A 15,486-nucleotide genomic window follows, 5' to 3' on the forward strand; every position below is an offset into this window, starting at 1 on the left:
TTTAAACCTGGTATAATTTTCATGCAATTCTGCAGATTTTGAATGGGCCTCTAACACTTGTTGTTTTTTTCTTTATTTCTCCCTACTTTTTATTAACTGCTGTTTAATCATGGTTGTCCTAACCTCAACCTTTAAAGGTCTGGGTACATTTCAGATGGATATTATGGTAATCGAATTATTAAGGCTGGATAAGAACTGGAATACAGTTGAAGCAAAAAACTACATATGATATAAAACTTCAAAGACTTGGTCAGCTAAATTCAAATAGGGTTCCAGGTCATATTTAGTAAATCACCTCCAGCAACAAAAGGGGTCAAGTCAGCCATCACTTTTTTTCAGGAAATCTTGCAGGGAAAAGGGAATCTCCTTTCTTCTGTCCTGGAACCATCAATTCCATTCATCTCCACTGGTTGAGGCACATCACTGTAAAATGACAAATATTCCTGCAGAGTTACAAAAGCCAGTCCCTTTTGTTTTATTCACTGCCTGCGTGGTAGCGGAGGGAGTGACTGGGGGGAGAGGGCAAGTGCAACACAAGGTGCGTGTGGCTTTCAGGGGTCTGCGGGCAGCGGTGCCCAGGCGGCCAGGGTCGCTCAGCTGCTGTGACACTGAACTGCTGGTCGCCCTCACGCTTGAGAGCATGGGGTTGTGTGGTGGCACAGCTGCCCCCCCCGCACCACAGCTGCCCCCCCCCCCCGCACGGCTGGCAGCTGTTTCGCACGGGCTGTCCAGCAGCCGTCAGCTGGCAGCAGCCCTCAGCTGTCACTCCTGGCCTCATCCGTATTCCAAATGCTGGGCAAAAAGGGAGGTTAAAGACCGCATAGCCCTTCAGCTCCTCACCTAAATCCAGTTTTGCAATAAAACTAAGACCATAGCATAAAAGATAAACTGGTGTTATCTAAGTCGCAGGGTGTGAGCCCGAGGTGTCCTCCAGGGGCTCATTCCAGGCTCTGAGTTCCGGGCAGCCAGTTTTGTTGTATAACTATGTCATCATCAGCTGAGTTTTGGTATTTTGTTTTCCAGAACTGCTAGTGCAATAATAATAAGCCCAGTAGTAATCTTTGCAAAATCCCTTCTCATTGCCTACTATATTGAAGTAGAATGGAAACAAATTGGCAGCAGGCATCTAGAAAATTAGATATTAACTTTCAAAAGTGCATGCTAGTTTGCCCTGTAATAGCTGGGAAGCAAGAACATTATGTTTCAGCACTGAACTTTTTTGTGGAATCAAAATATTCTCTCACTATAGCCTGGTTCACATCTGCTGTGGGCTTTAACGTTTTTAACAATACTTGTGATTGCAGTAATAGAAATGTAGTCAGGGAAGAGAAAAGGAAAAGCCCTCTTATTTGTATTCAGACCTCTAACTCTAACAATGCAGTTAATCCTACTGCAATTACTGTGAAAAAAAAAAAAAAGAAAGGAACAAATCTGAGAAAAGAAAATTAATGTGAAAAAACCCCACTCCTCTGCATTTATTTAATGTTAAGGATGTGAAATAAACCCACACAATCAAAGAAGTGCACAACTGTGACAGGAAATTTGGATCAAAATCAGGATCTTGATAAAGACTGTTATTATAAAAATAGTGTAGTTGACCACGGAGGAAAAAAATACTCCCTTTGACTATTTAGGGCAAATCAGATAGCTGAGGCTGTTATTAAAGTGACCATGGGTTACAGGCTAGAGGTAGCAGCATTACTGGAAGGGAAGTTGCATAACGGCAGTCACTGCTCTGCCCTGGGCCTCTGAGCTCACCAGGCGCTGCCCGTGGGGCAGGGGCGCTGCGGCTGCTTGGCTTTCTCCTTCCCAATAGACCTGACCGAATAGCACAAATCATTTGCTGCAAGAAGTAAAAGAGAAGGTATGCCCACCCTTCCTGGTTTCAGCAAAGGGGCACCTGCCCATTTTATCCCGTTTTCCATTTACCATTTTTCTTTGAGCATTTTGGTAGGCTCCTTATTCCCTGTCTTTCACTGCTGCCTGACATGAAGCTTTTTTGGACATTTTCTGCTTTTGGCATCTGTGACTCGAGCCCCTGCCCATCAGCTTCTCAGGAACTTCAACATGAACTTTCCCAGATTTGCTCCTTCCTTCTTGTCACATGAAGATCTGTCTGTCCCACTCTCTATAGCTTCTTATTACTCATGATGTCCCTCGTGTTTTTTCTTCCCATCTACTAGTGTCACCATCCTTCCTGATTGGGTTTCATCTCCCTTAAGTTATGTACACATTAGATATCCACGCCTGAACTGCTCACCCAGGCTTCCTTTGGCAGCTGTTTACAGGAATAGACACTCGTATTGTGACTCATCTGACTTGTTTTAGATGTCCTCATTGGGATGAAATGCATTCTGGAAATGCCCATATATCTTACTGAAAATAACAGGGAGTTATCCAAATAGGCCAGATGGAGTTGTTGGCATTGTAGCTGTGTAAAATGAGGTATGATGACTGCCTCTGATATGTTTCTTCAGAAGGTAGCATAGAGAATAAATACATCAAGAACTTTTTCAAAACTTCTTATGCCTAAATCTTAAGTCAGTTTCTGAGAATGATTAAAGAACCCAGATAAACTTCACACAATACCTGACTTTTATTACAAACAAGAGCACTATTTTCAGACTATTAAATAATGCTAAAAATGATTCAGAAGCATCTGTTTTCCTTATATGTTGACTTGTTTCCTCCTGCCCATAAAGTACATACTTTTAATCTTAATGACTGATAAAAATTGTGGTTTAGCAGAAACTTTATGGTATACTGTTAAAAGAAAAGAAAAGAATTTGTAGATGTTGGAACTTAGTGCATATATATTCTGAAACTATCTTCAGTCCTGTGCAATAGGATATTGAAATTGTGAGCTGTCTAAAAACTACCTTAGGGCGGTTTTTTGGATATATATATATTTTAAGCACATCTTTTTGATTGTTAAATTATATTATTTTATAATAAAACAGTTTTGGTTTTTAAGTTAGTCTCCTAAATCAGATCTGTCAAACTATTGGGTTACATCATTGCTCATTACACATCAGGACATACAATAACAGATTTTACATGACATAGTAGCGTTTTACAATTTCTCAAATCACCTCGAATATAACCGTGTTTAATTCATAGTTATGTTGGTCGTCTGAGTATTGGCTGGTTCTGCAAACACGAAGCTGCGCAGTTAATACATTACAAATGCACCTTCCTGCCTCTTGCAGTGAACCACTGCCCTGTCGCGGTGCGCTCTGCAGCCCTCTTCACCGGTGAGGCCAGTGCTGAGATCTTTCTGCTTTACCCCAGATCATTGTGGTCTGTCTGGCCCAAGCATTTGACTCAACACCCTTTTATTTCTCTCAGTGGCTTATACTTCGCTGGTGCATCTAATCGGTGCCTTGCCCTGAGGTCTCCACAGAGTTTGTCCCTTCCCTATGTGACCATTTTTTGCTGCTTCTGGGTCATTCTTAACCCTGTTGCAGCACCAGTGATTCTGTATCCAGTTCTCTCTTCATTAATTTTTTTGTCTTCCGTTTGCGGTGTCTCCCAGGCAAATCATCACCTGGGATTCCTCTCCTGACTGGCCTGCAGCTCCCTCCTCCTGCAACTTGCTTCTCAATACAAACTTTTGCCAATATGGCTACAAAATTCAACCTATTCAAAATTGCTTTATAGAAGTACAGGTAAGGGTATGGCATAAGTTCACGATATGGAACAAAACAAAACAAAGTATGAAATACATCTCATATATATTTTAGCCTTTGTTCCCATTCTTAGCATGTTTGTTTTTCTATAACCGTAAGTATTCATATCATGCATTTATAAAGCCTAACACAACCTGCATGTTACTGAAACATTAAAGATTTTCAGAGATGCAGAGGTAGAACCTGTAAACATTAATGCTCATTATGGTTCAATATTTGGTACAGCACCATATACACAAACCAGATGTTTTTGAAAGTTTAATCTTTTTATCTTGAATGCTTCCATGAATTCTGTTATTGTTGCATTTCCTAATTATACCTCATAATTTATAGTATATTTGTCTTCCTAATACCAATGCAATGCAAATATGTGCTATTGTTCCCATTTAGCAGATGGAGAACTAACGAATAGAGAAACTATGATCCAATAAAGAGCACTGACATCCAAAGCAGAGCAAAATTGAGGTGTCTAGATTATTAAAAACAAACTTAAAGCCACATTCGATAAACTTCACTCTCTATGAACATCATTGTAACTGACTGCATACTGCAATTGTCAGTCAAAAAAACTCAAAATAAGGGTTATTTCTAGATTTATATCAGGATTTAATGCACAGTATCTGATTACTGATATCAGTTACCCATGAGGCACCATGCAACAGTGGACACAGAATATTCAAGTTTCACATCCTTGTATATGTGAGAAAACTCGCAATAACAGTAGTGAACAAACATAAAAAAAATTAATCACACCCATGTAATATTTACCATTAAAGAACAAAATTACTTTAAACTGAGAAAACTAGTTAAAAAGAATAATTAGCTAAAAGGGTAATTTTTCTTCCCTGAACTAGTAATTGAACAGCAGACAACAAGGGATTATTAGTAGAAAAGAAATCATCTATCAGAAATGAAATAAAGCTTTCCCTCCCACCCCTACCCCCACCCCCCTACCTCCCCCCCAAAAAAATGGGGGGAAGAAGTATTTCAAATGTTTGGAAGGAAAGTCATCTGTTAAAGGCAGATTCATTCGTGAATAGGATTGTAATAAACAAAGACTCTAGTGCAAGCCTATAGATGATTTTTTTTTTTTTTTTGCATTAGTGGTCATTGTAGGAAAGACTAAGGAGGTATCTATACTGCAGATTTTCTTTATGGGTAAAATACACGAGGACTGTATCTGTGTGAACTGGTAATAGAAGAGACTAATACCTAGCAATCTGATAGCAAAACAATAAAAACATCAAATGGGTCATCAGCTGTTAAAATGGGCTTTTATTGGCTCCAGCAGATCAGTAAGTCTAACATGCTTATCAGAAAATTTGCTAGAAATTATAATAAAAAATATTCAGTGGACAAAAGAGTAAAAATGATATATTGGGCAAGAATCAGAACAACTTCTGTGGAAGAAAGCCACACTTTGCAAAACTATGACAATTCTCTGAAGGAGGCAAGGATTATTTGCATAATGTTGATTCAAACTTATGAACTTGAATTTTCAAAAAGAGACCAACAGCACTAATTAAACCGAATTGTCATGGGGTAGAAGGGTAAACCCTTTCCTGGATTACTTGTTGAAAGATAGGAAACAAAGGATAGGGTGAATAATCATTTTTGACAGCAAGGAACCATCAGCAGTCCAAGGATCTGGATTCATAAATACTGTGGAAAAGTGAGCTGAGAGGTGATTTTTTGTGTAATGATACAGAATTAATCAGGGTAGTAAAAGCATAAGCTGCATGTGAAGAGTAACAGAACAGTCTCATGATATTAAGTAATGAAATGACAGATGAAATCAACGTCAATAAATGGAAAGTCATGCACTGAGAAAAAATAACCTTCACTGTTCATACACAGTGATGGACTCTAAATTGACTATTACTACTCTTGAAACCAACCTTAAAGTCCCTGAAAACATCAGTGAAATGTTCAGTTGATGTGCCTTCTACAAGAAAAACGTGACAATTAAAGTAGGAATTATTGGGAAAAGAATGAGGAAATAAAAATTTCAGATGGATATGTAAATCTATTGTACACCCACATCTGAACAATAAATGTGGTTCTGAGTAATCCATTTCTGAAATGGATCTAGAGAGCACAGAGAAGGGTGACAAGGAAGAACTGCGCTACAGAAAAATTTCTATACAAGCAGAGGTTAAATAGATAACACTGGAAAAATGATTGAGGGGAAATTATGAAGCCTGTAAAAATAATAATAAAAAAGTTTGGAACAATGAGTAAAAAAAATAAATATTCAGTGTTTCTTACAGAATAAGAATTAAGAACTAGTGCATCTATTAGGTGCCAGACTTGAAACAAATGAAAAGAAGCACATTTTCATGCAATAAAGCTGAAAAAGACATGGAGGAGAGTCCGTCTTCATATATTAAATTGTAGCTACAGCTTCTGGCTCAGGAAGTCCCAAGGGTGCTGAACTGCAGAGGCTGGGATGCTGTATCAGAGAAAGGATCATTTGACTTGATCTATTTCCTATATTCTTTCCTTAACAATCTATTAAGCTACATTTATTCTAGGAAACTAAATAGAGCCACAGCAGAGACCCAAGTTTAGAGAACTCAGCGGTTCTGACAGAAGTTGTGCTGTGCTGTTTGTCTGCAAGGCTGAAAACGTGCCCTGACTTCTTTTATTCACTGTCAGAGGCACAGCCTTGGTGGCCACAGTGAAAGTGGTGGGCAAGGGACGTCTTTGGCTCCACGCAGGGCAATTATTTGCTCTTAACATTAGCCTCCCTTTCTTTGCCTTGTACACATTTTTTAAACATCTTGGGGCTGGTTAAGTCCTTTACCTCTTTTAAATCCCTTACCTCTTTCCAACTGCATCGTGCAGAAGTGCTTTGTTCAAAGTGTGAAACTATTTTTCCTTTTGTAAATTTTCATTTAGCTGTAAAAGATGTGCTTAGTAAATTCTCTGCCTGCTTATTTTTCTGGAGCATGGTTAGACATCTCTGTCATGTATGTATGGGGGACTCATTCTGGTGTAAAGGAAGTGAGTTTTGTTCAGATATAGGTGATAATCTGGTTCAAATCCAAACCACGATAATTAAAACTCAGGTCAGCCCAGAGACAAAACCAAGTGCAGATCTCTCACATGGGCTTTGTTCCATTCCCACCCAAGCACTAGGGTAACTCTAGAAACAGAAAGAGAACAAATGTTTGTTCCCACACTATTGTTACAATAAAACAAAAGCTTCCAATTTTTGGAGGAATTTTGGAAAGCTGTAACATTTTTTGTTTTACATGCTTGCTACAGATGAAAAAGTTTTTCTGAAGAGGCTTTTTGTGCTCTTATGACAGTCATTTCCATTTGTTGGACCAACCCTCGCATTTTCTCATGGGCCACTGTGTGCATCTACTATCACACTTCTAGTCAACCCATTTGTAAATTTTGCTGCTTAACAGTGCTCCACAGGCTCTCTTGCAAACCATCATGGTTTCAGACCACAGCTTGAGAACTAATGATGTGTTGGATAACTGAATTTTCTTTTTCCTGCTGATGCCTTTAGTTCAAGCTAATCCCAGGGGCACTGAGTTAACCACCATTCAAGAGTCTCAACATGTACGCTGATTACAGAACTGTGTTTACTGTACACAGAGCTGGCAGATCCCTTGGAGAGGGTCTCTAGACAGCAGATCACTCCTTACTGCTTGGTTTAGGTGCAAAGTCAGTGTGGGCTGAGGAGCTGTGTCCTGCAGCATGCCTGGACTCATGTGCCCCTCTCAGGATGACACTCACTGGAGGCTATTGCCTCCCCAGCCTTCCTTATCATTGTCCAAATGTCACCTACCTATACTTGCTCTTTCCCCAGTAAAAATTATTTTTTATCACAAGCCCATTTCTCTAATAGTTGTGTTGATTATGACATTATTCTGCAGCATAAAAAAAAAATAATTTGCTTCCATACACGTGTCTCTGACTAAAACATCTGCAGGGCCTGACAAACATATATTTTAAAATACAGGTTAGTCATATTTCTAACTGAAATCAGGTGATTTCGCAGATGCTTGATAATTTTAAAAAATAGGACAAAAAGTTTTCACTTTTAACTATATGCTTACTTGAAGTGCATTTATTTTCTGAAAAAACAGCATTGTAACAGCTGTTGATGCAAGGGATTTTTTCAGGAACTGCTTGTATGCTCTCAGAGAATGATGGTGAAGATACAGCAATGATAAGAAATGAAACAGCTATCAGAAGTGAGACTATAATCGCAAATATTTGGATGATTGGGTAACAATGCATAAGTGAATTAATTCTAAGAGCAGTCATCTGAGTACATACTGAACTGAACAAGAACATTCCCTTTAAGAAATTATTAAGAGGCTTTAACTATAACATAAATAACAATGTGGCACAAAGTGTTTGGATATGCCTTTAATGGAGAGGAGATAAGCTGAGATAAGAAAGGAATTGGAAGAATTTTGTCTAAGGACAAGAAGTATTATTCTCAGACCCTAATGTTATACATGTGATCATGGCCACATTGTTAGAATAACATGAAGTTTTTTGGTAAATGTACATGGTGGTATTGCTGTTACATAAATTATACCCGTTGCTCCAGGTAAACCTGGGAATTTGACCTTGACACGTAACACAGTTCTGATCCATTGATCAGAATGAAGCAAATTCATTAGTACCTAGACACTGCAGCCACTTCCATGCTCACAGATTTATCTCCTAGGCAGCAAACCCGGTGTGATTCTCGCACGTACAAGTGTGGCTGTGACACACAAGTGGACATTTTCCTGAGACTTGCTCTAGCCCTGAGGGTATACGGCTCAGTCCAGGAAACATGTCTTCTTGGAGCAGGATGCAAGCGATATATCCTGAATGTGTACACTGGTCAAATAAAAAAAGAAGTTAAGAATTACCTTTTTTTTAAAAAAAAAAAAACAAACCTGAAACAAAAACCCAACACTTTTTGCTGTTCTTTTGAATTGAAAATTTACTGTGAATAGTCCATATCTGAGTTAGCATGCTTGGTCAGCTCAAGCTTGTAAATCACATAATACCACTTCTAATGTGATGTTGTGTGAGGTGTTTTCAGAAAAAAGAATCATGTTAGCTGTTTCTTTTCCATGAAGGTATGGAAACAGGATCATTTCCAGTGATTACAAGGTAGCATCAGAATAGTTGTGAAGATGGCTGAAGAAAATTCTTTTTTAAAAAAAAAATCTAATATCTCTTCACAAAAAGACAGTCTGCATGGCTGTGCACCTGTTCAGTACCACTGAATGGACCTAGTGCAGACAGGACAGATACTTGTATGCTCATGGCCAATTGATCTCTAAAACTGGTGGTCTGGGGGGATGGCAGGTGTGATAGTGTGGGCTATTTGCTATGAAACCTTCCTGAGAATGTGTGTAAGTGCTCAGGTGGCTAGCCTCAGCTATGTCCCTTATGGCAGCTATCACCCACCTCCACAGGCCATTTAAATTGCTTTAGTTGACAAAACTACAGACACCTCAGTGACAGCGCATCGTAAGTGTTATAAAGTCCAGTTGGAAACTTTTGACAAGTGCTCGCTAGCTCCCCTTTGCTTATCTTACTGAAAACCAGAGAAAATATATCCATGGCATGTTCTCTAAGAGAACCCTTAAGGGCATGTCTACACCAAGCTCTGTCTGAAAACAGAAACAGCATGAGAAAAATGGGAGAAAGTCAAGAGGGAGGTGGCTATGATGACCAGGTTATTGTCTAAGAGACTGGCACAGAAGGAAAAGTTGAGGCACCTGGTGATGCTTATTCAGAAAATTGGTGGGGCATAGTCATCTTCATGTATATAAAAAACCTGTAGAAAATCAAGGAATAAACTGGAAAACATATATTGCCAAGTCTGCTATGTCTAGGATGAGAAATAATAGGCCTAAAATGAAGCAGTATTTAGCATACTAGGAATAAAATGGTGTAATAGATTGCTCAGGGAGGTTATGAGATGTTCATCATTGGAGACTTCAGGAACAGACTAGAAAAATATATGTCAGGAATTATGTGGACAGAGCTGATCCTGCTTCCGGGCAGGGAGTTGAGCTGGATGACCTCTTGAGGTCCTTTCTGGTCTTATTTTCAATGATTTTATGACTGTGGCAGTCTACCCAGCTTGATGTGTTTGGGTGCAAGATCTTACCAACATGACCATGCTGCATTTCAAGGCAGAAATGTTCCCTTCACTGAATTAATGAACCCACTTAGTGGTAGCTTGGGGGTCCCTGTAGCAGACTGTGATATGGCCTGCAGATCTGCTATTTAGCATCAAATAACCACCTTAGACATTTTAAAGATACACTCTGAAGAACAGGCTGGGTACAACATCTATTGAGAACACCGTTGTGCTCAGGGGTCAGCTAGGGAGACAGTTCTGTTAACCACTGTCAAACACCATCTGAGGGAGTCACACAAAGTGACACTTCTCCATCCCAGGCATCACACATTCTTTCCACGGTCCAGCGCATGTGACCACTTGGTTCAGTCTGCGACAGCCAGCCTTGCAGGGGGGTGCAAGCAGCTGCAATAGGCTGTACTCAGGCTCTCTTTTTAGCTGCTTCTGTTAGGGCTTGTGCTTTAGGGGATGTACACCTATGTGTTGAGTGCTGATGACACATGGCGCTCTGCTTTGCAGACCATAATCTGCTGTTCTCTATTATAGGGGTCGGCTTTCCAACCTCGCCACTTTTCCTTTGATAAGCAGCTCACATTGCTGTGCTATTTCTGGTCTACAGGGAATTCCTAGGGAATACTGCAAATACTGTGGCGATACTGTCTGGTGTCAGCTGAAGTGTGTGAGAGGGTGCAATGTACTGCTTTGCCAGGGAGAGAAAATTGGGTCATGTTAAATCTAGTACGTATGTCAGCCATTCTTCATTTGGCATAAGTGAAGAAAGCCATTGATCTTTATTACAGAAGAGATGGCCAAAACACAGGCTACATGCACAGCTAGTGTGCGAGCAAAGCCGTGGGTCCAGGGGCTGCCTGAGGTCCTCAGACTAGAAAGCTGGGGAATAGACAGGGCTGCGGGGCTCTCACTTTCTCAAGTTCCCACTATAAAAGCATCCTTTTGCTTCATACTGCATACAGGCTCTGGCTAGCTCATTTAATCTCATCTGTGAGACGCAGTGGCTGGATCCTAAGTGTCCCACTGGCTCTCAAGCTACATATCTGTAGGCACTTCAGTTGCACTTTCTATGTCCAGGATGGGCAGAGCAGCCAGCAGGGAAGATGTCCTTGCCCAAGGACACTCAGATTATTTTAATCCCCAGTTGTTATATGGAAGAAGTCAGCAAAGATTTCTGCTGCAGCAAAGATCATAGGTTTTCTTGAGATCTGGCAGAAGAGCTAGTGGTGCTCAGCCTTGCTCTGCAGTGTACAGGCCTTGACAAGAATTTAGAAGAAATATGCTTGATTTACATTATTGTGGTAATTTGTCCAATTTATCCCAAGAGGGACTGTGGGCAAGACAGAAATTCAGCATGGGGATTTTAAAACACTACACAATGCAGAACCTGTGTTGTCCTAGAGGACTGTTCCTGCAAGGAGATGTAGTAAGAGTAGTGCTGGTGTTCATCTGATAAGACAAGGGACCTTGAATCATGAGATATCTTGAATCTCTTAGGAGAAACAATAAACCCAAATATGAATCTCTTAAACCTTTCAACAGAGACCTAAAAGTATGCTAGTGAACCAACATTCAGATGTTATGATGAATTTCACAAGACAAAGCTTTTGTCTTTCTGTAGTTCATTTAAAGCTACTGAATTGTGATTTATACAGGACTGGCTATTTTTACTGCCAAAGGGACTAAACGTCACAGATGAGTTTCTTCCCACTGGAATTCAATCAACTTGAGTGCAGGATTTTAAAATCTTATGTACTCATTCTAGTTCTGAAGTTTGTTGATATTTTTTTTTCAGATCAGCTCCCTAAATAATATTGGCAAATGCTGATTCAGGTTTTCATAGCATAACATATGCTGCTGCTTTCTCTAATTAACAGAGTTTCCAAAGTTTCTTATCCACATGCATGTGTGCACACAAACACAAGCCTGCACATGTGTCTATGCGAAGCACTTGAAAGAAATCAGATGACAAATGCAAAATGGCATGAAATCTGAAAAGTGAAAACAGATTAAGATGTTCTTAAAATGTGATTTTACTCTAAAATGTACTGACAGAAATTTTCACTTTGTCAGGGCGCTATGGTAAAAAGCACATTTTTTCATTAGAATAATCAGGAGTATTGTTTTGTCACTGTATAATAACTTTAACCCTGGAACTCTTCAAAGACAAATAAAATGATTATCATAATGCAAATGTCTCTCAGCTCACAGTGCTGAGGACCGAAGGACACAGGGGCTGCATTCTCCTCAGAACGGGGGATGGACCCACTGCAGTCTCCCTGCTTCTTTCCTTGGTTATTCTGGTGTAAAATGAAGCTGTAACACTTTGTCACCCTGTTTCTCTGAGATGATAGAAACTTTTTCATCGTTCTGTGAGCAGCGACTGTTGCTGCACAGTCCCAAGGTCATCAACGCCATTCACAGGCACAAGGAGGAGGATTTCAAACTGCTGCTACTCCTTGGCCAGGGCACAGTCAGGTGCTTGTTGTAACGGCCTTGTCAAAGTTGGTAGATGAGTTAAATATGATTTAAGCTAATTCTGCCCTCAGTTACTAAACCACTTTGCTCCAAAATGTGTTACTAGCTTCTGGTTGTTGTTTTTCCAGGCTTGTCAGTTGGCCGATCTTACTGATGATGAGAGGGATTGGCAGTAATCTCTTGCTGGTATCAGCCAGATAGCAAGTCTGCATATCAGTGAGCTTTCGTAAACGTTTGCAGTGATCTCTAGAGGGACTTTGTATATTTGATGCTGGCTTTTTCTGAGTAATGGTCACAATGAAATGTCCTCCCTCTCCAAGTAATTTTTTTTCTTTGAGGTTTTCATAAGACATTTACATTCTTTTCTATTAACAAATAATCTTAATAAAATAACTTCATTTGCATAATATCATTTGCAAAACTGATAATCTTTTGATCTTTAGTGAAAATGGGCATGATTTCTTTACCCTTAGTCTTTTAAAGCTCATCTACTGCATCAGAGGATCACATGTCATGTTGGCTTCCCTTTTATTTCCCTGTGTGAGCTTTATTGCAAGATACACATTGTTTTGTCTATAGACAAACACGCTGAGTAGCCTTGTATCTGTGCAGCTACACTGCTGAAAAGTACAGTCAATAAACACAGAGGCATTTTGCTCTGTCTCATATTTAGACAATATAGTGGTCACGACAGACAACACCTACACAGAATGTCAACAAGCTCCAAGTCCTTGTGATCAGGCTCTGGGTTTGTCTTCGGCCAAACTTTGATTTAAGAGAAAACAAAAGCTCAGGTTAAATCCCTACCTGGTACAAACTGATGTAGTTCCACTGAATTCAGTTAACACCAGCTGAGAATGTAGTCTTGTGTTTGTTGACTGGAAGCTTGTTCAAGTACCTTATCCAGGCTAATTGTAGTTAAAATGATTGCATCTATTCTGACCCGAACAGCTGAAGGTGTCACATTTGGCTGCAGAAGGTTTTGTCTAAATAGAATATGAGGCAATGTGTCTCCCAGAGGTCTCAGTTCACACCTTGGGGTGCTGCAGCATGGCTGCAACTTGTTCACCACTGTATTAGCAACTGGGATTATATATAAACCTTGGGATGAGTGCAATATCATTTGGGAAGCTCTGTTTCTGTTGTTTGAAAGTAAGTTGGACAAACCTGGTGTAACTTTTTCATTTGATTGCCCTGCTATGAAATTTGAATTTACTCTAACTGAAAACCAGTTTCTGTAGCAAAATTAAGGAGCACATGTTAAAAAGAGCAAACATTGCCTGATTTAATGGCTGCCTGCCTATATTCATAGGGTCTGAATACTGGAAAATAGAAAAATTCACTAAAACCTGCAATATTAGAGAGCTTCATATGGAGATAAAGGAGAGAATTAGTCTAAAACAGGTTTAAATTTTTTTTAAAAAATCTATTTGTTTTTATTGTATTTTCAGTTTTATCAGTCATGGCTTAATGTGATTGCTCTAAGTTACACATATCAACTGTAACCGACTTGGAAGTGAGCTTGAATGTAGTAGTAATGAGAGGAGTCCCTGGATAACCCCATCTGGCTGGTGACTGGAATCAGCATTTTCCCTGAACGTCATAATTTTCTTACAGACATACAAGAACTTTTTTCTGCTGCTTTACAGCCAGATGTTGCCCTTTCTGCTGGACACAGGATTATTCCAAAGTAGATCTATCTTTTGTTGGAACACCTGGGTGGAGAACAAGGTAGAGGAAAGTTGACGGTATGGTTAAAGTGTGGCAATCCTAGTTTCACAGAGGGCAGCCAGAGGCTCTCATGAGGCTCTGGACTCTACAGGAAAACTTGCAATGGATGGATGTCCACACCACACAGGCTAGAATATCTCTGAATAGTTTTAATTGGTTACATTTAGATAATCAGCTCACAATCCCTTCTGGACAATCAAGAAATAAAGATCTTGCCACATACATTACCAGCACTTGCCATACTGAAAATCACTTTGAACATAAAAGAGCTGGCATTAGATATTGTTTCTTGTTCTGTTATTTTACTAAAGGCTTCTTGCACATGGAGGCAGCATTTAAAAGTTTCGTTGGATACTCATGTGGTCTTCATACAATGTGAAAATCAGATTCATGATAATTTGTCAGCTGGAACCTATGAATGATTTGGAAAATGGATTGTTGCTAGGCCATGCATTTATTCCTGCTTTTTACTATTAAGAAAAATAAAAAGTTAAGATTGTAAAGGAGAGGCAAAACATTGCATTTTTAAAGATTGGTTATGTTAGATCAGATTAAGAGCTTCTTAATAAGCCAAATACATGACAGCATAGTCATGTAAGAGACCAAAATGAAAACTTTTATGCTAAAATTGCAGGAAAATAAACACGTCTGACACCCCAGGTTGCACAAACCTCATAATACTACTGGTTGTTTTGTGAGAGCACTGCATTTAGCATAGGACAGTAAATTGCAGTTTACAAACCATTTTCCAATTTGCTTTCATAATGTAACATTTTTCCAAGCAGCTCTACTCCACCGGGCATCCCGGCTTTGGATTATTCGTCCGTTAGGTAACACAGACTCCTGCCAGACCACTGGCTTCCCTGGACCCAGTCGTGTTCGCTAACCCTGGGCCTTTGGTTGTTTACAACCCCTTTAACTTTATATTGCTTGGAAATTCAGCATGAACTGACCTCCTATTCTAAATCAGCTGGGCAAACAAGAACAAATTTGACACTTCCCTTAAGACAAAAAACTAACAACAAAACCAAAAGCCAACTACTGGATAGTATGTTGTTATGCAATATGTAGCAATTATACATATATGAATCTCCAAATTTGTTATTTCCATTAGGTATTACTTTATAGTGCATATAGTTCTATTCATCACACTAGGAGCATGCTGGGGCACAGCACGTTCAGTGGTATAGAAGCTCAGAAATATCGCTAGCTGCCAAACCATATAGAACTAGGTTTGCATACTTTTTTTTTGAAAATGTCAAGAACCTGGCATTCTACTTGCTTTGTTTGATAGTCACACACAAAGGAAAAACAACTCAAATTCTCAGTGGGTATGTTGTTATTCTGCAACAGAGCAAAATGCAGAGAGACCTGGCCTGACAGAGGTGTGCCTGAACGAGGAACTGCTAGGGTTGCTTCAGCTCTTTACTGAGCCAGAACTAGAAAATTGCCCTTACA

General features: G+C 39.6%; 1 long non-coding RNA gene across 1 annotated transcript in view; it reads left to right on the forward strand.

Annotated features, from left to right (window-relative positions):
• Positions 1-1,751: 1,751 nt before the first annotated feature.
• Positions 1,752-15,486, forward strand: part of LOC119149297 — a 36,040-nt gene continuing 22,305 nt past the window's right edge. The window contains exon 1 of the long non-coding RNA XR_005104644.1: positions 1,752-1,864. This is a non-coding gene — a long non-coding RNA (uncharacterized LOC119149297). The remainder of the gene's footprint in view (positions 1,865-15,486) is intronic.

The sequence above is a fragment of the Falco rusticolus genome, chromosome 5 (genome assembly GCF_015220075.1).
Source record: "Falco rusticolus isolate bFalRus1 chromosome 5, bFalRus1.pri, whole genome shotgun sequence".
NCBI classification, from domain to species: Eukaryota; Metazoa; Chordata; class Aves; order Falconiformes; family Falconidae; genus Falco; species Falco rusticolus.